The sequence below is a fragment of the Tachyglossus aculeatus genome, chromosome 1 (assembly GCF_015852505.1).
Source record: "Tachyglossus aculeatus isolate mTacAcu1 chromosome 1, mTacAcu1.pri, whole genome shotgun sequence".
Classification (NCBI taxonomy): Eukaryota; Metazoa; Chordata; class Mammalia; order Monotremata; family Tachyglossidae; genus Tachyglossus; species Tachyglossus aculeatus.
The window spans coordinates 61,149,441-61,172,070 of record NC_052066.1 but is presented as its reverse complement, the minus strand read 5'-3'; the positions used below and the strand labels follow the sequence as shown (position 1 = coordinate 61,172,070).

The following is a 22,630-nucleotide window of genomic DNA, read 5'->3' as shown; positions in this document are numbered from 1 at the left end:
TGCTTTACAAATACCATAATTGGTAATTATAATCATTATCAATGATGCTTCAGTGCTGGACACCGTGGCTGGCAACACTGCTTTGCTTTATGCTTAACATGAAAGGACTGTGAGTTAAGGGGATTTTTAAGGAGATCATTTTTAAAATGGAGTGATGACCACATCTTTCAACAGGATCACCTAAATTCTCAGATTGAGATAAAAGAAAAGTGCCCAAATGAACTTTAAAAAGACTCTTTCCCCCAGTGCATGGTGAACCTCAATGAAGACAAGACATTTTGGAGACCTGCTTCCAGCCATAGTTGAAATATACACTTACTTCCTTCTCACAATACTTAGCCTTCCAGTTAATGGAAAAGGTGGGGTGATGAGACCTGCCAAGGTAAGGAGAAGCTTACATTGTTTCACCTTTGCTTCTTAATTTTTATAGCCTTTGCCTTTTCCCTTTTATTAAAGTAATGATTCACTTGACAACTCCTTTTCCATAACGGCCCTAACAGACTTTTTGGGTTTGTTTCAAGAGAGCAGGTTAGTAGCTGAGAAATTCAACAATATTCAAAAGAGATGCTAGCCATAAAAGTCTCTGTAATGGTATGCCATGAGGAACAATAGAAGAGGTGAAGGAAAATAAGAACAACTGATGTGGTTTTTTTGATAAAGAGAAGGGTGACACCTATTTCTTGGTTAAATGTTAAAAGGGAACAAGGAAAGGTGTTATATTTCTCCTGGAGAAGGATGGAGGAAAAGGAGCCTGGTGAAAACTACCACTCTCGCAAATTAACTAGGTCAATAAAGAATTGACCATCACTAAAAGTGTGGCTAGAACTCTGAAGAAAGTGAGTCATTCATGCAGAGATAACTTGATCTATCTAGGAGGAGACTTTTTTTCTCTTAAATTGTAGCACAGTACCCTCAGATTAGCATTTTTTAAATCCAGAAGCAAGTGATTTGGAAACATTACTATTTATAAGGTTGTTTTTTTTAATATTAAGACTTTTTTTGGAAACAATACTGTTTTACATGACCAAAAAGATAAGCCATTTTCCATTTACCCGAGTTACTTCTGAAGTTTGAATTCCTACTTAATATTTAACAACCTATCTCCCTTGATAAGGTTACCAAGATAACCATTTACAATAGAGGTGACAAATATCTCTTTTATTCTTCCTCTTCATCCAGTTAGCTGCAGTATTTATTGAGTTCCTACCCCCTGAGAAGCACTGTACTCAGTGCTGGGATAAATACAAGTTTGACCAGTCAGATGTGGCCTTGAATGTATTTTGATTTTGGTCAGCATTAATGCCAAGTAAAACTGTGCCCCAAATGTGTAACTTAATTATCCCTTTCTCCCCCAACTGACACCTTCTGGAGCCAAAATTTCTGATTCAGGGTGGACACCCAGTGGTCTCCAGAGATCATTCAAAAGTGGGGAGTCCAATGGCTGCTGTCAGAGATATGAGACATGGAGACTGTCCTCTCAAAAGCACGTAGTAGGGTGTTCTGCACACAATAAGTGCTTAGTAAATACCACTGATTGATTGATTGAACATACATGATGTTACAAGTCTGGCATTCAGCTTAATGTAATTCATTCATTCATTCAATGGTATTTATTGAGCGCTTACTGTGTGCACAGCACTGTACTAAGTACAAGTCGGCAACATATAGAGACGGTCCCTACCCAACAATGGGTTCACAGTCTAGAAATGTGTAATGATGTCAGATGCACCATCTCACTTAACTCTACTGAGTTCACCCAAAACTAGAGAGATTCTCCAGTACCCCCAACCTGCTCCTCTGCATTTCATTTATTCACTCATTCAATCGTATTTATTGAGCACTTACTGTGTTCTATGCACTGTACTACACACTGGGGAGAGTACGATATAATAATTAACAGACTCATTGCCTGCCTGCAATGAGCTTACAGTTTAGTGGGGGAGACAGACATTAATATATGCATTTTGTAATGGCATTTATTAAGCACTTACTATGTGCAAAGCGCTGGGCTAAGCGCTGGGGAGGTTACAAGGTGATCAGGTTGTCCCGCAGGGGGCTCACAGTCTTAATCCCCATTTTATAGATGAGGTAACTGAGGCACTGAGAAGTTACATAACTTGCCCAAAGTCACACAGCTGACATTTGGCAGAGCCGGAATTTGAACCCATGACATCTGACTCCAAAGCCTGTGCTCTTTCCACTGAGCCATGCTGCCTCTCTCCCAGGTGCCTGCTAGACCAGATGCCAAGTTGGGATGCCGCAACTCGACAGAACTCAGCTACGAAAGAAGGAAACTGGAGCACTTAACGTCCTCAGGCCACTTAAACATTTACATCACTGCCTGTAAATCCAGAGTTAGTGTGGCCTAGTGGATAGAGCAAAGGCCTGGGCGTCAGAAGGACCTGGGTTCTAATCTGCTCTCTGCCACTTGTCTGCTGTATGACTTTGGGCAACTCATTTAACTTTTCTGTGCCTCAGTTCCCTCATTTGTAAACTGGAGATTAAGACTGTGATCCCTATGTGGGGGAAGGACTGTGTCCAACCTGATTATCTACCCTAGTGCTTAGAACAGTGCCTGGCATATGGTAAACGCTTAACAAATACCACAGTTATCATTATTACACTGTCCTCTTGGGAAGTTCATACACATTTTATTGCTTTCTCTTATCTGTTTCTTATCTGTTTCTTCACTCTATTTATTTTACTTGTACATATTTATTCTATTTATTTTATTCTGCTAGTATGGTTTGTTTTGTTCTCTGTCTCCCCCTTCTAGACTGAGAGCCCACTGTTGGGTAGGCACTGTCTCTATATGTTAGCAACTTGTACTTCTTAAGCGCTTAGTACAGTGCTCTGCACACAGTAAGCGCTCAATAAATACGACTGACTGACTGAATGAATGAATCTGCAATTTATTTTAATATCCATCTCCTCCTCTAGATGGTAAACTCCTGGTAGTTAAGGATTTTGTCTTCTGATTCTATTCTACTCTTCCAATTGTACTGTTCTGTACCCAGAAGTAATTACTAATCACTAACTAATTACTATTGATTGAATGATCACTTGTTTGATAATAAAATGCTGATCTTGACGTTGATTCACATCCTAACCCTGGTTCTCCTCTTATCTCTCCTGCATTCATTCTCAGTCTCCTTTGTGGGCTCCTCCTCCCCCTCCCATCCCCTTACTGTAGGGGTTCCTCAAGGGTCAGTGCTTGGTCCCCTTCTGTTCCCTATCTACACTCACTCCCTTGGTGAACTCATTCAATCCCACGGTTTCAACTATCATCTCTATGCTGATGACACCCAAATTTACATCTCTGCCCCTGCTCTCTATCTCTCCCTTCAGGCTCGTGTCTCCTCCTGCCTTCAGGACATCTCCATCTGGATGTCTGCCCACCATCTAAAACTCAATATGTCTAAGACTGAACTCCTTATCTTCCCTCCCAAACCCTGCCCTCTCCTTGACTTTCCCATCACTATTGATGGCACTACCATCCTTCCCGTCTCACAAGCCCGCAACCTTGGTGTCATCCTCAACTCTGCTCTCTCGTTCACCCCTCACATCCAATCTGTCACCAAAACCTGCCTGTCTCACCTCCGCAACATCGCCAAGATCCACCCTTTCCTCTCCATCCAAACCGCTAACCTGCTGGTTCAATCTCTCATCCTATCCAGACTGGATTACTGCATCAGTCTCCTCTCTGATCTCCCATCCTCCTGTCTCTCCCCACTTCAGTCTATAATTCATGCTGCTGCCCGGAACATCTTTGTGCAGAAACACTCTGGGCATGTTACTCCCCTACTCAAAAATCTCCAGTGGATACCAGTCAACCTAAGCATCAGGCAAAAACTCCTCACTCTCGGCTTCAAGGCTGTCCATCACCTCGCACCCTCCTACCTCATCTTCCTGTCTCTCTTTCTACAGCCCAGCCCACACCCTCCTCTCCTCGGCCGCTAACCTCCTCACCGTGCCTCGTTCTCACCTGTCCCGCTGTCAACCCCCAGCCCATGTCCTCCCTCTGGACTGGAATGCCCTCCCTCCGCACATCCGCCAAGCTAGCTCTCTTCCTCCCTTCAAAGTCCTACTGACAGCTCATCTCCTCCAGGAGGCCTTCCCAGACTGAGCCTCCTCTTTCCTCTCCCCCTCCCCATCCCCCCCCGCCCTACCTCCTTCCCCTCCCCACAGCACCTGTTTATGTTTGTACAGATTTATTATTCTATTTTACTTGTACAAATTTACTGTTCTATTTCTTTTGTTAATGATGTGCATCTAGCTTTACTTCTATTTATTCTGATGACTTGACACCTGTCCACATGTTTTGTTTTGTTCTCTGTCTCCCCACTCTAGCCTGTGAGCCTGTTGTTGGGTAGGGACCATCTCTATATGTTGCCAACTTGTACTTCTCAAGCGCTTAGTACAATGCTCTGCACACAGTAAGTGCTCAAAAAATACGATTGAATGAATGAATGACTGAATAACCTTCAAGAGACGTAACCCAGGGGAAAGAGCTCGGGTCTGGGAGCCAGACAACAGGGGTTCTAATCCCACCTCTGCCACATGTCTGCTGTGTGTCTTTGAGTAAGTCACTTAGCTTCTCTGAGCCTGTTGTCTCATCTGTAAAATGGGGATTAAGATTGTGAGCTCCACGTGGGACATGAACCTGTCCAATCTGATTAGCTTGTATCTACCAAAGCACTTAGTGCAGTGCCTGGCACTTAGTAAGTGCTTAACAAATACCATAAAAAATGGAATCAATCAATAGAATTTACTGAGGGCTTACATTGTTTCAGAGTCCTGTTCTTGAGTACAACAGAGTTGGTAGACATGATTCCTGCCCAAATAAATTTACAGTTTAGAGGGTAAGACAGACATTCATTTTAGTAAATTACTTGCCACCCTACTTGAAAGAAATAAAGACCTGAGGAAATGGGTTCTTTAGCATGAACTTAAAGTGGTAACATTCTAAAAACTAACTTTTAAAAAAATATTTCCACAATTCACATTAGCACCAAGTAATATTAACCAATATTTACAGCATAATGCTAGGGATTTGATTAAAAAATTGATAAAGATTTATGGTTGTTTGGTCCTCCAAAAGATCATAATGATGATAATGATAATAATAATAATGGCATCTGTTAAGCATGCAATATGTGCCAAGCACTGTTCTAAGTGCTGGGGTAGATACAAAGTAATTAGGTTATCCCACATGGGGCCCACAGTCTTAATCTCCATTTTACAGATGAGGTAACTGAGGCACAGAGAAGTTAACTCACTTGCCCAAAGTCACTCAGATGATAATTATAATGGTATTTGTTAAGCGCTTTCTATGTGCCAAGCACTGTTCTAAGCACTGGGGTAGATACAAGGTAATCAGGTTGTCCAACATGGGGCTTACCTGGGGCAATGTGGAGGTAACTGAGGCACAGAGAAGTTAAGTGACTTGCCCAAAGTCACACAGCTGACAAGTGGCAGAGCCGGGATTAGAACTCACGACCTGTGACTCCCAAGCCCGTGCTCTTCACTAAACCACACTGCTTCTCCTTTTATCTGTAACATATCTCTCTATTACTATCTCTAACATTTTGTAGCTGGAGATGGTGAGGTAAAGAATCAGAAATACGTAGAGATCCTTCTGCCATTTCTTGCATGGGGTTTTAACTAGGTTCAAAGTCTAAAGTGGAAGCCTACCTTCCTAACATATCAATTAGAAAGATATGGCTGGGCAGCCATGCTTTGCTCTTTTCCTTCAATCCTTTCATTTTTTGTGTTTCTTTTCATCTATAATTGTGACTGAACAGCAACTCTTGCAGCTATTGCTAAAAGGCTTTTCCCAACCTAACTAAAGAGAGATATTTGAGTGCCTTTAATGTTCTCCTTTGCAGAAAACTCAGAGCAATATAATCGTTGCCATTACCTTGTTATGAAATTATATCACAAGGGCATTATCTCTTTCAGTACCACGAAGTGATGGTACCCACAAAAGATAACAGCAGCTGTGTTTTACTCTGTTTGCATTTTTGTTAGGGAAGTAAATAGGTTTTTCTTTGCTTCTGAATAGGAGGAGTTCTCTTCCTATGCCCTGGAAATTACTGCAAGGAATCTTTGAACAAGAGGACATTTCAAATGGCTCAAGTACAGAATCATTTTACTCTCTTCCCATAGCACTTTTATGCAAAATGTACAGTGTTTTCCCTGGAGATCAGTGAGAAAGTCATAACAAATAAAGCAGGGCTTGTACATTAGCAGCATGCTTAATTAGGATTACAAAACCATTATATGGGGAAAAATATGATTCACTACCTCTCTTTATCCCATATAATGCCTTGAATTATTTTCTGAAAGGCTTTCACATTCCTTACCTCATTTTGTCTCCTCCCTCTTTATGAGGTGGAGAAAAAGAGGTACATTTTGTGGCTTTTGCGGATGAGGAAACTGAATTCTAGAAAAGTTAAGGAACTTGCCCAAGGGCAGCCAAAAGATACACTCTCTGCTACTCTCCCATCCTTCCCAGCGGTATCCTCAGAGGAACTCTCCTCCCTCCTCTCAAGTGCTACTCCGGCCACCTGTGCTTCTGACCCCATTCCCTCTCATCTTATGAAATCTCTCGCTCCATCCCTTCTCCCCTCCTTAACTTCCATCTTCAACCGCTCACTCTCCACTGGGTCCTTCCCCTCTGCCTTCAAACATGCCCATGTCTCTCCCATCCTAAAAAAACCCTCTCTTGACCCCACCTCACCTTCTAGTTATCGTCCCATATCCCTCCTACCATTCCTTTCAAAACTCCTTGAACGAGTTGTCTACACGCGCTGCCTAGAATTCCTCAACAACAACTCTCTCCTCGACCCCCTCCAGTCTGGCTTCCGTCCCCTTCATTCCACGGAAACTGCCCTCTCAAAGGTCACCAATGACCTCCTGCTTGCCAAATCCAACGGCTCATACTCTGTCCTAATCCTCCTCGACCTCTCAGCTGCCTTTGACACTGTGGACCACCCCCTTCTCCTCAACACGTTATCTGACCTTGGCTTCACAGACTCCGTCCTCTCCTGGTTCTCCTCTTATCTCTCCGGTCGTTCTTTCTCAGTCTCTTTTGCAGGCTTCTCCTCCCCCTCCCATCCTCTTACTGTGGGGGTTCCCCAAGGTTCAGTGCTTGGTCCCCTTCTGTTCTCAATCTACACTCACTCCCTTGGTGACCTCATTCGCTCCCACGGCTTCAACTATCATCTCTACGCTGATGACACCCAGATCTACATCTCTGCCCCTGCTCTCTCCCCCTCCCTCCAGGCTCGCATCTCCTCCTGCCTTCAGGACATCTCCATCTGGATGTCCGCCCGCCACCTAAAGCTCAACATGTCGAAGACTGAGCTCCTTGTCTTCCCTCCCAAACCTTGTCCTCTCCCTTACTTTCCCATCTCTGTTGACGGCACTACCATCCTTCCCGTCTCACAAGCCCGCAACCTTGGTGTCATCCTCGACTCCGCTCTCTCATTCACCCCTCACATCCAAGCCGTCACCAAAACCTGCCGGTCTCAGCTCCGCAACATTGCCAAGATCCGCCCTTTCCTCTCCATCCAAACCGCTACCCTGCTAATTCAAGCTCTCATCCTATCCCGTCTGGACTACTGCACTAGCCTTCTCTCTGATCTCCCATCCTCGTGTCTCTCTCCACTTCAATCCATACTTCATGCTGCTGCCCGGATTATCTTTGTCCAGAAACGCTCTGGACATATTACTCCCCTCCTCAAAAACCTCCAATGGCTACCGATCAATCTGCGCATCAAGCAGAAATTCCTCACCCTGTGCTTCAAGGCTCTCCATCACCTCGCCCCCTCCTACCTCACCTCCCTTCTCTCCTTCTACTGCCCAGCCCGCACCCTCCGCTCCTCCACCACTAATCTCCTCACTGTACCTCGCTCTCGCCTGTCCCGCCATCGACCCCCGGCCCACGTCATCCCCCGGGCCTGGAATGCCCTCCCTCTGCCCATCCGCCAAGCTAGCTCTCTTCCTCCCTTCAAGGCCCTGCTGAGAGCTCACCTCCTCCAGGAGGCCTTCCCAGACTGAGCCCCTTCTTTCCTCTCCCCCTCGTCCCCCTCTCCATCCCCCCGTCTTACCTCCTTCCCTTCCCCACAGCACCTGTATATATGTATATATGGTTGTACATATTTATTACTCTATTTATTTATTCATTTATTTATTTTACTTGTACATTTCTATCCTACTTATTTTATTTTGTTGGTATGTTTGGTTCTGTTCTCTGTCTCCCCCTTTTAGACTGTGAGCCCACTGTTGGGTAGGGACTGTCTCTATGTGATGCCAATTTGTACTTCCCAAGCGCTTAGTACAGTGCTCTGCACATAGTAAGCGCTCAATAAATACGATTGATTGATTGATTGATTGATAGTAACAGATCCAAGAAGTGTCCGCTGACTCTGTTGTTCAATTGTACTCTCCAAAGTGCTTAGTACAGTGGTCAGCACATAGTAAGCACTCCGTAAACACCACCAATTGATTGGCTGACTGACTAAAATATAGGTCCTTTGGTTTCCAGGCCCTGTGATCTTCCACTCTGCCTTGTTTAATGGCAGGTCCATCCAAATTGTCCAACTGAACTAAAATTAGGTATTACCTATTAGCAGTTGAATTACAAAGCAGTATTTGTCCCTTATCAAAAGAGGTAATGCGGTGGCTATTCTTAGGCAACTGGTAAAGAATAAGTCTTGCCTGTTTCCATACTCATTGTTTTCATTTGAAGCGCATTGAGCCGAAGCATTTTAAAACAATCTGGTTCAAAGTGTTTTCCTGTTTTCTCATTTCTCACTATAAGAAGATCAATCAAAACCAATGGGGTTAAGTGTGAGCATAAATACACATTATATTATATGGTTGTAGATTATATAAATCTATATCCCCTCCCGCCATCGCTTCTAGACTGTGAGCCCGTTGTTGGGTAGGGACCGTTTCTATATGTTGCCAACTTGTACTTCCCAAGTGCTTAGTACAGTGCTCTGCACACAGTAAGCACTCAATAAATACGATTCAATGAATGAATGAATGAATATCTCTGGCCACGATATCTCCCTCTCTCGTCTCTCATTTCCTCCTGCCTTCGAGATATCTCTACCTGGATGTCCTGATGTCACCACAAACTTAACATGTTCACAAGCCTGTAACCTTGACCTTACGCTTGACTCCTCTCTCTCATTCAACCCACGTATTCAGTTTATCACTAAATCCTCTTTGTTCAACCTTCACACCATTGCTAAAATCCTCCCTTTCCTCTCCATCCAAACTCCTACCACGTTGATCCAAGCACTTATCCTATTCCACCCTGATTACTGTATCAACCTCCCTGCTGACCTCCCAGCCTCCTGTCTCCCCCAACTCCCCCACACTACACTCTGAAGCCCAGATGGTTTTCCTACAAAAACGTTCAGTCCATGTCTCCCCACTCCTTAAGAACCTCCAGTGATTGCCCATCCATCTCCACATCAAAACAGAAACTCCTTACCACCGGCCTTGCCCCCTCCTATCTCACCTCATTATTCTCCTACTACAACTCAGCACCCACACTTTGCTCCTCTAAAGCGAACCTTCTCACTGCACCATGATCTCTTCTACCTTGCCACTGATCTCTCACCCTCATCCTACCTCTTCATATCCAACAATGACTCTCCCCACCTTTAAAGCCTTACTGAAAGCACATCTCCTCCAAGACGCCTTCCCTGACTAAGTCCTCATTTCCTCTTCTCCCACTTGTTTCTGCATCACCCTGAATTGCTCCCTTTATTCAACCCCCTCCCTCTCCATAGTACTTATGAAGATATCCATAATTTATTTATACTAGTAGCCTGTCTTCCCTTCTAGGCTGTACGCCCATTGTTGGCAGGGAAGTGTCTACCAACTCTGTTACTTGTTATAATGCACTCTCTTAGTATAGTGCTCTGCACACATTAAGCGCTCAATAAAAACAATTGAGTGCTGAATTGAATGCTGTAATAATAATAATAAAAATAATGACATTTCTTAAGTGCTTACTATGTGCAAAGCACTGTTCTAAGCGCTGGGGAGGTTACAAGGTGATCAGGTTGTCCCACATGGGGCTGACAGTCTTCATCCCCATTTTACAGATGAGGGAACTGAGGCACAGAGAAGTTAAGTGACTTCCCCAAAGTCACACAGCTGACAATTGGCGGAGCCGGGATTCAAATGTGTTAGGAATGAACAATATTTCCCAGAGAAGATAAGTAAATTCAGGTCATAAATTCAATCCATTCTTCATCAGCTATGCGGATAACTCCGTAATTTAGATTTTCAGATGAACATGTTTGAATAAAACGACACCTTCCTGCAAGGTGTAAGGTTCATTCATTCATTCAATTATATTTATTGAGCGCTTACTGTGTGCAAAGCACTGCACTGAGCTCTTGAAGGTCATGGGTTTGAAACCTGGCTCCATCTCTTGTCTGCTGTGTGGCCTTGGACAAGTCACTTCCCTTCTCTGTGCCTCAGTTCCCCCATCTGTAAAATGGGGATTGAGACTGTGAGCCTCACGTGGGACAGGGACTGTGTCCAACCTGATTAGCTTGTATCTACTCCAGCGCTTCATACAGGGCCTGGCACATAGCGCTTAACAAATAATAATAATAATGATATTTGTTAAGCACTTACTATGTGCCAAGCACTGTTCTAAGCAGTGGGGCAGATACAAGATAATCAGGTTGTGCCACGTGGGGCTACAGACTTATCCCCATTTTACGGATGAGGTAACTGAGGCACAGAGAAGTTAAGTGACTTGCCCAAAGTCACAAAGCTGACAAGTGGCAGAGCCGGAATTAGAACCCACAACCTCTGACTCCAAAGCTCATGCTCTTTCCACTAAGCCATGTTGCTTCTCAATATCACAATTATTATTATTACTATATAATAGACATATTCCCTGCCCACAACAAGCTCACAGTCTAGAGGTTCAATGGATTTTCTGCATTTTTCAGTATCACGTTAAAACATCTTGCATTTTTACAATCAATCCTCCAGCCACAGCTTTCTACTGACTTTTGTTTTTATTTTGTGTATGATGTATTTGTCTTTTTCCCTTTTGCTGCTTTAATGATTGAGCATTTAATGATTCCCAACGTGTCTGTTTCTTGACCTATTCTCCCCCAACTGTTGAAGCCCCTTCATTCACAGATTGGGAACCTGAACCCTCAGGGGAAAAGGTCCACGTCTAATTCCCACCCGTATATGCTTTCCCAGAGTTTAGTACTTTGTGATAGGCACCCAGTGAACACTTGATAAATTCTATTACTCCTCCTACACTAGAGTTTGAGTTAGATTGTGTATTTCTGCCCTCCAGGAGCATGTGATCTAACATGGAACATGGATTAAGAGAGGAGAGGAAAGACACTGGAAAGATGAAAATGTCCATGAACAAGTGTTTAATAATAATAATAATAATAACGATGGCATTTGTTAAGTGCTTACTATGTGGGAAGCACTGTTCTAAGTGCTGTAGAGGATACAAGGTGATCAGGTTGTCCCACGTGGGGCTCACAGTCTTAATCCCCATTTTACAGATGAGGTAACTGAGGCACAGAGAAGTTAAGTGATTTGGCCGAAGTCACACACCTGACAAGCAGTGGAGTGGGATTAGGACCCATGACTTCTGACTCCCAAGCCCGTGCTCTTTCCACTGACCCACGCTGGGCAATTTTCTATGATATTTGTTAAGTGCTTTTCATTCATTCATTCATTCATTCATTCAATCGTATTTATTGAGAGCTTACTATGTGCAGACCACTGTACTAAGCGTTTGGAAAGTACAATTCAGAAATAAAAGGAGACAGTCTCTGCCCACACCGGGCTTACAGACTAGAAGGGAGAGACAGACATCAAAACAAGTAAACAAGCATCAATGTAAGTAAATAGAATTATAGATATATACCTATCAAAACCAGTAAATGGGCATTAATATAAGTAAATAGAATTATAGCTATGGACATATATACACAAATGCTGTGAGGCGGGGAGTGGGGGTAGAGCAAAGGGAGTGAGTTGGGGCAATGGGGAGGGGAGGGGGAGCAGAGGAAAAGGGACGTTTAGTCTGGGGAGGCCTCTTGGAGGAGGTGAGCCTTCAGTAGGGCTTTGAAGGGGGGAAGTGTGATTGCTTAGTGGATTTGAGGAGGGAGGGCATTCCAGGCCAAAGGTAGGACGTGGGCCAGGGGTCGAAGGTTTACTAAGGACTAAGGCAGACACAAGCTAGCCAGGTTGGACACAGTCCCTGTTCCACATGGGGCTCACAGTCTTCATTCCCATTTTAGAGATCAGAGAACTGAAGCACAGACAAGTTAAGTGATTTACCCAAGATCCCACAGCAGACTCATGGAAGAGGTGGGATTAACAATAATAATAATAATAACAATGTTGGTATTTGTTAAGCGCTGACTATGTGCCATGCAGTGTTCTAAGAGCTGGGGTAGATACAAGGTCATCAGGCTGTCCCACTGGGGCTCACAGTTTTCATCCCCATTTTACAGATGAGGTAGCTGAGGCCTAGAGAAGTGAAGTGAGTTGCCCAAAGTCACACAGCTGACAAGTGGAGGAGCCAGGATTTAGAACCCATGACCTCTGACTCCAAAGCCCGTGCTCTTTCCACTAAGCCATTCTGCTTCTCTTAACGATTTGAACTCTACGATTAGAACTCAAGTCCTCTGACTCCCAGGCGTGGGCTCTTTCCACTAGGCCACACTGCTTAATAATAATAATAATGATGGCATTTATTAAGCGCTTACTATGTGCAAAGCACTGTTCTAAGCGCTGGGGAAGTTACAAGGTGATCAGGTTGTCCCACGGGGGACTCACAGTCTTAATGCCCATTTTTACAGATGAGGGAACTGAGGCCCAGAGAAGGTAAGTGGCTTGCCCAAGTTCACGCAGCTGACAATTGGTGGAGCCGGAATTTGAACCCATGACCTCTGACTCCAAAGCCCGTGCTCTGTCCACTGAGCCACGCTGCTTCTCTAAGATACTTCTCTAGGATCAGGATGTTTCACAACTCTATATGGGAATTCTATGTGTAAAGAAGTGTGGTGGCTGGTTGTTATTACCAATTCATTCAGTCATATTTATTGAGTGCTTACTGTGTGCAAAGCACTATAGTAAGCACTTACGTGTGGAAGCTATGCCACAGAGACCGAATACAAGTGCTGCCCATAACACTGCCCCCGAACTGGAACGGAGACTTCAACATCCACATGGATGTACTCGATGATTCCTCTGCCACCTGCCTTCTATCACTCCTTGACTCTGCCAAACTCCTGCTCCACCCCACCTCACCCACTCACCAACTTGGTCACACCCTCGATCTCATCATCTCTAACCGCTGCACTATCTCCACCCTCACCAACTCTGAAATCCCTCTCTCTGACCATAACCTTCTCACCGGCCTCCTCTCTCACACTCCCCCTCCCTGTAAATCTGTACTACTCCTCTGACAGAGAACTCTGCTGTCTTGATCCCATCTATTTATTCATTCATTCATTCAGTCGCATTTATTGAGTGCTTACTGTGTGCAGAGCACTGTACTAAGCGCTTGGGAAGTACAAGTCGGCAACATATAGAGATGGTCTCTACCCAACAACGGGCTCACAGTCTAGAAGGGGGAGACAGACAACAAAACAAGTATGTGGACAGGTGTCAAGTCTTTCTACCCACCCTACCCACTCGATGACCAAATTGATGCTCTCAACTCCACCCTCTCTACTCAACTCGCTCGTTCCCCTTTCCCTTCACCACTTTTGCACCATGAACCCACAGCCCTGGATCACTGCCACTGTCCGCCTCCTTCACTCTTACGCTCGAGCTGCTGAACGCTGCTGGCAAAATTCTAAAACACCAGACCAACCAGGTTCCCTTAAAATTTATCCTTTCTTGCTGTAACTGTGCCCTCTCCTCTGCCTGGCAAAACTATTTCTCTTCCCTTATTGTCACCCATTCCCATCACCTCAGTCAGCTGTTCCGGACATTTATCTCCCTCCTCAGGCCCTCTGTTCCTCCCCTTCTCCTATCTCTCACCCCCAAAGGTCTGACCACCTACTTCATTAGGAAAATTAACACCATCATGTCTGAGCTTCCTAAAGTCACCCCTCCCCCTTCTCCTTCCCCCGCCACTCTCAACCCTCTCCTCTATTTTCCCATCCTTCCCAGCAGTATCTTCAGAGGAGATCTCCTCTCTCCTCTCATGTGCCACCCTCTCCACCTGTGTTTCTGACCCCATTCCCTCTCACCTTATAAAAACTCTCACCCCTTCCCTCCTCCTCTCCGTAACTTCCATTTTCAACTGCTCACTCTCCAATGGCTTCTTCCCCTCTGCCTTCAAACATGCCCACGTCTTCCCCATCCCCCCAAAAAACCTCCCTTGACCCCAATGCCCCCTCCAGTTATTGCCCCATCTCCCTCCTCCCCTTCCTTTCCAAACTCCAAGAGCGAATCGTCTATACTTGCTGCCTTGAAATTCCTCTCCTCCAACTCTCTCCTGGACTCCCTCCAATCTGGCTTCTGTCCCCTCCACTCCACCAAAACTGCCCTCTCAAAGGTCACCAATGCCCTCCTTCTTGCCAAACCCAATGGTTCCTACTGTATCCTAATCCTCCTCGACCTCTCAGCTGCCTTCAACACTATGGACCATCCCCTTCTCCTCAACACGTTATCCAACCTTGGCTTCAAGGACTCCTTCCTCTCCTGGCTCTCCTCTAATCTCCCTGGCTGTTCATTCTCAGTCTCCTTCACAGCCTCTTCTTCTCCTTCCCATCCCCTCAAGGGTCAGTTCTTGGTCCCCTTCTGTTCTCTATCTATACTCACTCCCTTGTTGAACTCATTCACTCCCAAGGCTTCAACTATCACCTTTACGCAGATAATACCCAAATCTATATCTCCTCCCCTGTTCTCTTTCCCTCCCTCCAGGCTTGCATCTCCTCCTGCCTTCAGGACATCTCTACCTGGATGTCCTCCTGCCACCCAAAACTCACAATGTCCAAGACTGAGCTCCTTATCTTCCCTCTCAAACCCTGTCCTCTCCCAGAATTTCCTGTCACTGTGGACAGCAGTACCATCCTTCCCATCTCACAAGCCCACAACCTTGGTGTCATCCTTCACTCTGCTCTCTCATTCACCCCACATAACCAAAACTTGCTGGTCTCACCTTCACAACATCACCAAGATCAACCTTTCCTCTCCATCCAAACTGCTACCACGTTAGTAAAATCACTCATCATATCCCAAACAGATTACTGCATCAGCATCCTTTCTGATCCCCACCCTCTTGTCTCTCCCCACTTCAGTTTATACTTCACTCTGCTGCCCTGATTACCTTTCTAGAGAAACACTCTGGGCATGTCACCCCCCTCCTCAAAAATCTCCAGTGGTTGCCTATCAACCTTCAAATGAAGCAAAAACTCCTCAGAATTGGCTTCAAAGCCCTCCATCACCTTGCCCCCTCCTACCTCACCCCCCTTCTCTCCTTCTCCAGCCCAGCCCACACCCTCCACTCTTCTGCCGCCACTAATCTCCTCACTCTGCCTCGTTCTCACCTGTCCCACTCTCGACTCCTGTCCTACCTCTGGCCTGGAACGCCCTCCCACCTCACATTCACCAAACTAGCACACTTCCCCCTTCAAAGCCCTACTGAAAGCTCGCCTCCTCCAGGAGGCCTTCCCAGACTGAGTCCCCCTTTTCCTCTGCTCCTCCTCCCTCTGCCCTACTCCCCTCCCCGTCCCACAGCACTTGTGTATACATGTACATATTATTCTATTTATTTTATTAATGATGTGCATGTATCTATAATTCTATTTATTTATATTGATGCTTCTGATGCCTTTTTACTTGTCTTGATGTCTTTCTCCCCCCTTCTAGACTGTGAGCCCATTGTTGGGTAGGGACTATATTTGATGCCAAATTGTACTTTCTAAGCACTTAGTACAGTGCTCTGCACACAGTAAACGCTCAATAAATATGAATGAATGAACAAACCATTCCGCTTTCAGTCCACTGTCACTTTATTCCGGGAATGCGACTTTGCTCCTGTGAGCTCTCTTCCGGGTCTACGAGATCACCTGGCCCCAAGGGAAATGTACACTAAGTGGTCTTGTACATATTTACTATTCTATTTATTTTGTTAATGATGTGCATTTAGCTTTAATTCTGTTTGTTCTGACAATTTTAACACCTGTCTACATGTTTTGTTGTCTGTTTCCCCCTTCTAGACTGTGAGCCCGTTGTTGGGTAGGGACTGTCTCTATATGATGCCGACTTGTACTTCCCAAGTGCTTAGTACAGTGCTCTGCACACAGTAAGCGCCAATAAATACGACTGAATGAATGAATAACGAAGGGTCATGTCTCTCTCCCAGCCCATCACCAGCCAAGAAATACTACGGGGACGTGGCTGAGGAGGCCTCAGAGCTCAAAGTCTGCTTACCAGACTTGAAGGGGGTGGGGTAGGGGGTGCTCCTCAGGGCTGGCCCTTGCATTAGCAATCAATTAACGGTATTTATTGACTGCTTATTGGATGAAGATCAGTGAACTAAGTGCTTGGGAGAGTAGGACGGGTCGCCACACTCCCCAATCCACAAGGAAGTAGCAGCAAGCTACTCAAGCAGCCAAAATTTGGCTCCCGGTCACATTCTGGGTCTTCCTGCTATAGGAAATCTCATGATCTTCTTGGCACGGAAGTAGCCGCAGTGGCCAAAGGGTGCAGGGTGAGGCCAGAGCTGTCTCGGCTGCTTCCAGGTGAGGAGTTCAAGTCCTCCCTCACCATAATGGCAGCAACAGGGAGGTACGTGATTTAGGACAATTTTGAGTGAGACACACTAAAAATGGTGGAACCAGGAGCCTTTCCACTCTTGAGTGAAGAGTGTGGGCCTGTGGTCTCTGGGCCCAGACCCAGTCAATCGTATTTATCCAGCTCTTAATGTGTGTGCAGGGCACTGTACTAACCACTTGGGAGGGTACATAGGTCCAAGTGAGGCGGGAGGTGGAATGGGATGTCTGGAATCAATGAGAGCAGTCAAGCAGGCATCCCGGTGGAGGTCACAGAGATGCTGGAAAAGGCCACCGCCAAATACTGTCTTTTTTTTTCCCAACAACTGTAGGGCTGCTCAGCGAGGTGCTCTGCACACAGTAGATGCTCAATAAATACCACTGATTGATGGATAGATGGATTTCTACCCCCCTAGAGGGGCTCTCTGCTTGGCTTTACACAAACTTTAGTAAAAACCAAACAGAAGATTCTGAAAAAATCAACTGCAGAGACACTAAGTTGATATAATACATATTCACCTAGAGATAAATGGAGAAGTCAGTAAAATAGAGTAAAACCTCACGCCCAGTGTATAAACGTTTGTGGATTGCGGGCTCATTTTCTATAATTTTTTTTCGGCTACAAAATAAGTCAAATCCACACTCCATGAAGCAAAACGCTTTGCAGTGGTTCCGCCTAAAATTTCCATAACTTGTGCCAAAATAACTTATCCAGTGTGCTATTAAAACATCCTTTGATAATGATGTTGTGCTGCTATTTTTAAGATCAATTCCTCGGCCAACAGACACTTTATCACATAGTACAAGCTAATCCTGATGCTAATGGAAAGACATCCAGATGTTCAACTATCTTACACGGGCTCATTAAATAATTCACATTGCTGCTGCATATGAGCCACATCCAGTTCTCATGACTCTTCGTGAATCTTCTGACCTTTCAGAAAGGCCATTTGAAAACATTCTGACTTCCATTCCTTCACATAAACTCAGTGTTAAAACCAACTCTTTTGCAACCTTTCCTATTGTACTCAGTTTCTCATGGTTCAATTCATACCTTTCTTTTTCACGCAGTCCTCTAGACTGTAAGTTCATTATGGGCAGGGAGCGTATCTGCTAATTCTGTCCTATTACCCTCTCCCAAGCACTTAGTACAGTGCTCTGCATATAATAAATGCTAAATAAATGCCACCAATTGATTGATAATTCCAATCCTTTGTTCCTCTCCCTCACAGCCCCACAGCATTTGTGTATATAGCTGCCATTTATTAATGTTTATTAATGTCTGTCTCCCCCTCCTGACTGATTGATAGTAATAATAATAATTGTGGTATTTGTTAACCGCTTACTATGTGCCAGGCACTGTACTAAGCGCTGAGGTGGATATAAATAAATCGGGTTGGACACAGTCCCCGTCCCACGTGGGGCTCACAGTCTCGATCCCCACTTTATAGATGAGGTAACTGAGGCCCAGGGAAGTGAAACAACTTGCCTGAGGTCACACAGCAGACAAGTGGCAGAGCTAGGATTAGAACCCATGACTTTCTGATTCCCAGGCCCATGCTCTATCCACTACACCATGATCATGATTATCAGGAAGTAATGACTAATGGAATCCAGCCCCAAATACCCTTGGGCACACCTTGGGCCAGTTCGGGCAGACAATCATTTCTACACCAATGACTTCTCTGCTCAATGATATCGTCTGGGGAGGTATGATCCATATCTACACAAAACTTAACTAGCATCAAAAATATTGCCATGAACTTTGTGGTCAATCAATAAATGCTTCAGGTGAATGGGGAGTGGAGAAACACAATCTTATCTATTGCAAATACATCTATTTATCGGTCCATTCAAATCTATTGCATTATCCCTGATCTCTCTCCCTCCCATGGAGCATGCGTCTGGAAGTCAGACGGATCTGGGTTCTAATTCTGATTGGTGACCTTGAGCAAGTCACCTCACTTCTCTGTGCCTCAGTTACCTCATCTGTAAAATGGGGATTACGATTGTGAGCCCCATGTGGGATATGGACTGCGTCCAATCTGATTAACTTGTATCTATTCCAACATTTAGCACAGTTCCTGGCACATAATAAGTGCTTAACAAATATCATTTAAAAAAAAAAGAAAGCTGCATTTGCCCTGCCTCCTGGACATGATAAAACTGAACCCTTCATCTTCCTTCCTGAATTCTCTCCTCCACTTACCTTTCCTTTCACAGTGAACACCACCATGCTCCCTGTTCTTATGAAGCTGGAATTTTTCCTTACTCCTCACTGCATCTCAGCTCTCATATTCAGCTTGTCAATAAATTCTGCACCTTTTTTCCCCTCTATATCATCATCAGCTATTGTACATTGTATAAGCCTCCCTGACACTAGCCTGTTCCTTATTTTACTTAACTCTGCTGCAAAGCTGATTTTCCTAAGAGGTAAACCAATCAAATGTTTTGAGTACTTACTGTGTGCAGATATTGTAGTTAGCGCTTGGGCGAGTGAAATATAACACAATTGGTAAACATGTTCCCTGTCCACAGCGAGCTTACAATCTAGAGGGGGAAACAGACATCAACTAAAATAAATAACTGTGGCTTGTTATGGAGGGGGAAACGCATCTGCTAATTCTTCCCTTGGGAGGAGTGGAGATGTAGTGGTAGAAGAGAGCTGGTGAGTAAGAGAAAGAATAATAATAATAATAATAATGGCATTTATTAAGTGCTTACTATGTGAAAAGCACTGTTCTAACTGCTGGGGAGGTTACAAGGTAATCAGGTTGCCTCGTGGGGGGCTCACAGTCTTCACCCCCATTTTACAGATGAGGGAACTGAGGCCCAAAAAAGTGAAGTGACTTGCCCAAGGTCACACGGCTGACAAGTGATGGAGTCGGGATTTGAACCCCTGACCTCTGACTCCAAAACCCGGGCTCTTTTCCACTGAGCCACGCTGCTTCTCTAATGGAGAATGCTAATGGAGCATCTCAAAACCAGTGTTCAAGAGATTGCACTAAATGCAAGGAGAACAGGGTAAGAATTGGAGGATTTTGAATTCATTCATTCATTTAATCACATTTATTGAGTGCTTACTGTGTGCAGAGCACTATACTAAGCGCTTGGGAAGTACAAGTTGGCAACATATAGAGACAGTCCCTACCAAACAATGGGCTCACAGTCTAGAAGGGGGAGACAGATGACAATCAATAGTATTTATTGAACACTTACTATGTGCAGACTACTGTACTAAGCAGTTGGGAGAGTAAACACAACAGAATTAGAAGACATGTTCCCTGCCCACAATGAACTTACAGGCTAGAGGGGGTGATGGACGTTAATATGAATAAGTAATTTTTACTATATAATTTAAAGATCAGTACCTAAGTAGTGTGGGGTTGGGGGTGGGATGAATATCAAATGTCCAAATGTCACAGATCCAAGTGCACGGATGACGCAGAAAAATCCACCTCTCCGGATGGATCCAAAATCCACCGCTCCAGGCCTTGTTCATCCTGCAGCTGCCCTTAGCACTTGTGCTTATAATAATAATGATAATAATAATAATAATAATAATGACATTTATTAAGCGCTTACTATGTGCAAAGCACTGTTCTAAGTGCTGGGGATTTTACAAGGTGATTTTTATATTATATGTCATATATTATTATAACATATATATAATATATATGGAAATACGATTGAGAATATTAATTCATTCATTCAATCATATTTATTGAGCGCTTACTGTGTGCAGAGCACTGTACTAAGCGCTTGGGAAGTACAAGTGGGCAACGTATAGAGACGGTCCCTATCCAACAGTGGGCTCACAGTCTAGAAGGGGGAGACAGACAACAAAACAAAACATATTAACAAAATAAAATAAATAGAATAAATATTTACAAATAAAATAGAGTAAGAAATATGCACAAACATATATACATATAGGTGCTGTGGGGAGGGGAAGGAGGTAAGGCGGGGGGGATGGGGAGGTGGAGGAGGGCGAGAAGAAGGAGGGGGCTCAGTCTGGGAAGGCTTCCTGGAGGAGGTGAGCTCTCAGTAGAGCTTTGAAGGGAGGAAGAGAGGAAGAGAGCTAGCTTGGCGGATGTGTGGAGGGAAGGCATTCCAGGCTTTGAAAGGAGGAAGAGAGGAAGAGAGCTAGCTTGGCGGATGTGCGGAGGGAGGGCATTCCAGGCCAGGGGGATGGTGTGGGCCGGGGGTCGATGGCGGGACAGGCGAGAACGAGGCCCGGTGAGGAGATTAGCGGCAGAGGAGCGGAGGGTGCGGGCTGGGCTGGAGAAGGAGGGAAGGGAGGTGAGGGAGGAGGGGGCAAGGTGATGGACAGCCTTGAAGCCAAGGTTGAGGTCGATTGAGAATATGCATAAGTGCTCCCGGCCAATGTATAATTCTTATAATAGATATATCATATATATATATATATATAACATATATAATATATGCTATATATTATATATTATAATAATACATTATATATAACATTATATATATAACATGTTATATATTGCATATATATTATATATGCTATAATAATATATAATATACCTATTATAAAAATTATGCATCAGCCAGGAGCACTTATGCACATTCTCAATCGTATTTCCATCCTCTTATTTATACATTTGTCCTTCCAGACTTCTGCTACCAACTGGAGCACTGTTTCTTTCTGCGCAGAAAAAGTGCTCAATAAATACCACTGATTGATTTTTTTTCCACCTGAACCAATTAAACAACCCAGAAAAAGGATATATTGTAGACCCTATGAAGTTATTGGCTTCTGCCCCAAGGATGACCCCAGGATTTCCCTCCAACCACAGCGACAGAGTCTGCAAAGGAGAAAACGGCTACCAAGAATATAGCTTTTCTGAAAACTGGATATTTCCACTCACTTCTCTTTGTATTCCAGAATTTATCATCTATACTTTAATTTTTCACTTTCAGTAAGTGAAATCATCATTGTCAATGACTCCCACCTTTCATTTCTCCTCTCCTTTCTCCCATTTCACAAATCCCGAAACTGCAGGAGGGAAAGAACAGAATGTTGACTTTGAAACCTGCAATTTTTTTGATGGTATCTATTTAGCACTGAACTAAGCTGTACAAACCCCTGGAGTTCCACAGAAGATGATCAGATTGGACACAGTCCATGTCTCACATGGGGCTCAGAGTCTTAATCCCCACTTTAGAGATGAGGTAACTGAGGCCCAGAGAAGTTAAGTGACTCACCCAAGGCCATACAGCCGACACATGGCGGAGCTGGGATTAGAATCCAAGTCTTACTAACTCCCAGGTTTGTGCTCTATCCACTAGGTTATACTGCTCATGCTTTCTAAAGCACTTCTAAAGTTGCTTGGATACAAAAAAAATTTAAACATATTCCTCTAAAAACTCATCCAACCCCAAGCATACCGTACAGTTCAACATTCTGCATGAAGGAACTTTCTTCCAAGAAACAACTAGCAACAACATGGAATATGGCTCTTTATCACTTATTTCATTGGAACATGGAAGTAAAATATATGGTCATGACATTATCCAATTTTAAATAAAGTTTGGAGAAACACGTATTAATTGACAGTACTGGTTAGGAATTGAATTCATGCTATTAAGTATTACACTAAAGACTTCCTCCACTTTGATTTGAGTCCCAAGAACACAAAAGTTCATTTTATTAGGTGCTAACACAGACACTCATATAACCCTCATTAAAGTATTACATGTACTCAGAAACAAGTCCTGTGAATATTCCTCTGTTCTGAAATACTTTCCACAAGATTCTTCATACTTCCACCCCTGCCACTAAGAGTTAC

The 22,630-nt window shown here is 44.2% G+C and overlaps 1 protein-coding gene across 5 annotated transcripts in view; it reads right to left on the bottom strand.

The window, feature by feature from the left end:
• The window catches only part of PLD1 (phospholipase D1), a 279,106-nt gene that overhangs the window by 168,333 nt on the left and 88,143 nt on the right, over positions 1–22,630 (bottom strand). Inside the window, exon 1 of one of the 5 annotated variants that reach the window (XM_038748930.1) lies at positions 19,278–19,317. The exons of the other annotated variants lie outside the window; for them this stretch is intronic. The gene's annotated coding sequence lies outside the window, so the exon portion shown is untranslated. Of the gene's footprint in view, positions 1–19,277; positions 19,318–22,630 lie in introns of those variants that run through there. 5 annotated transcript variants of the gene reach the window in all.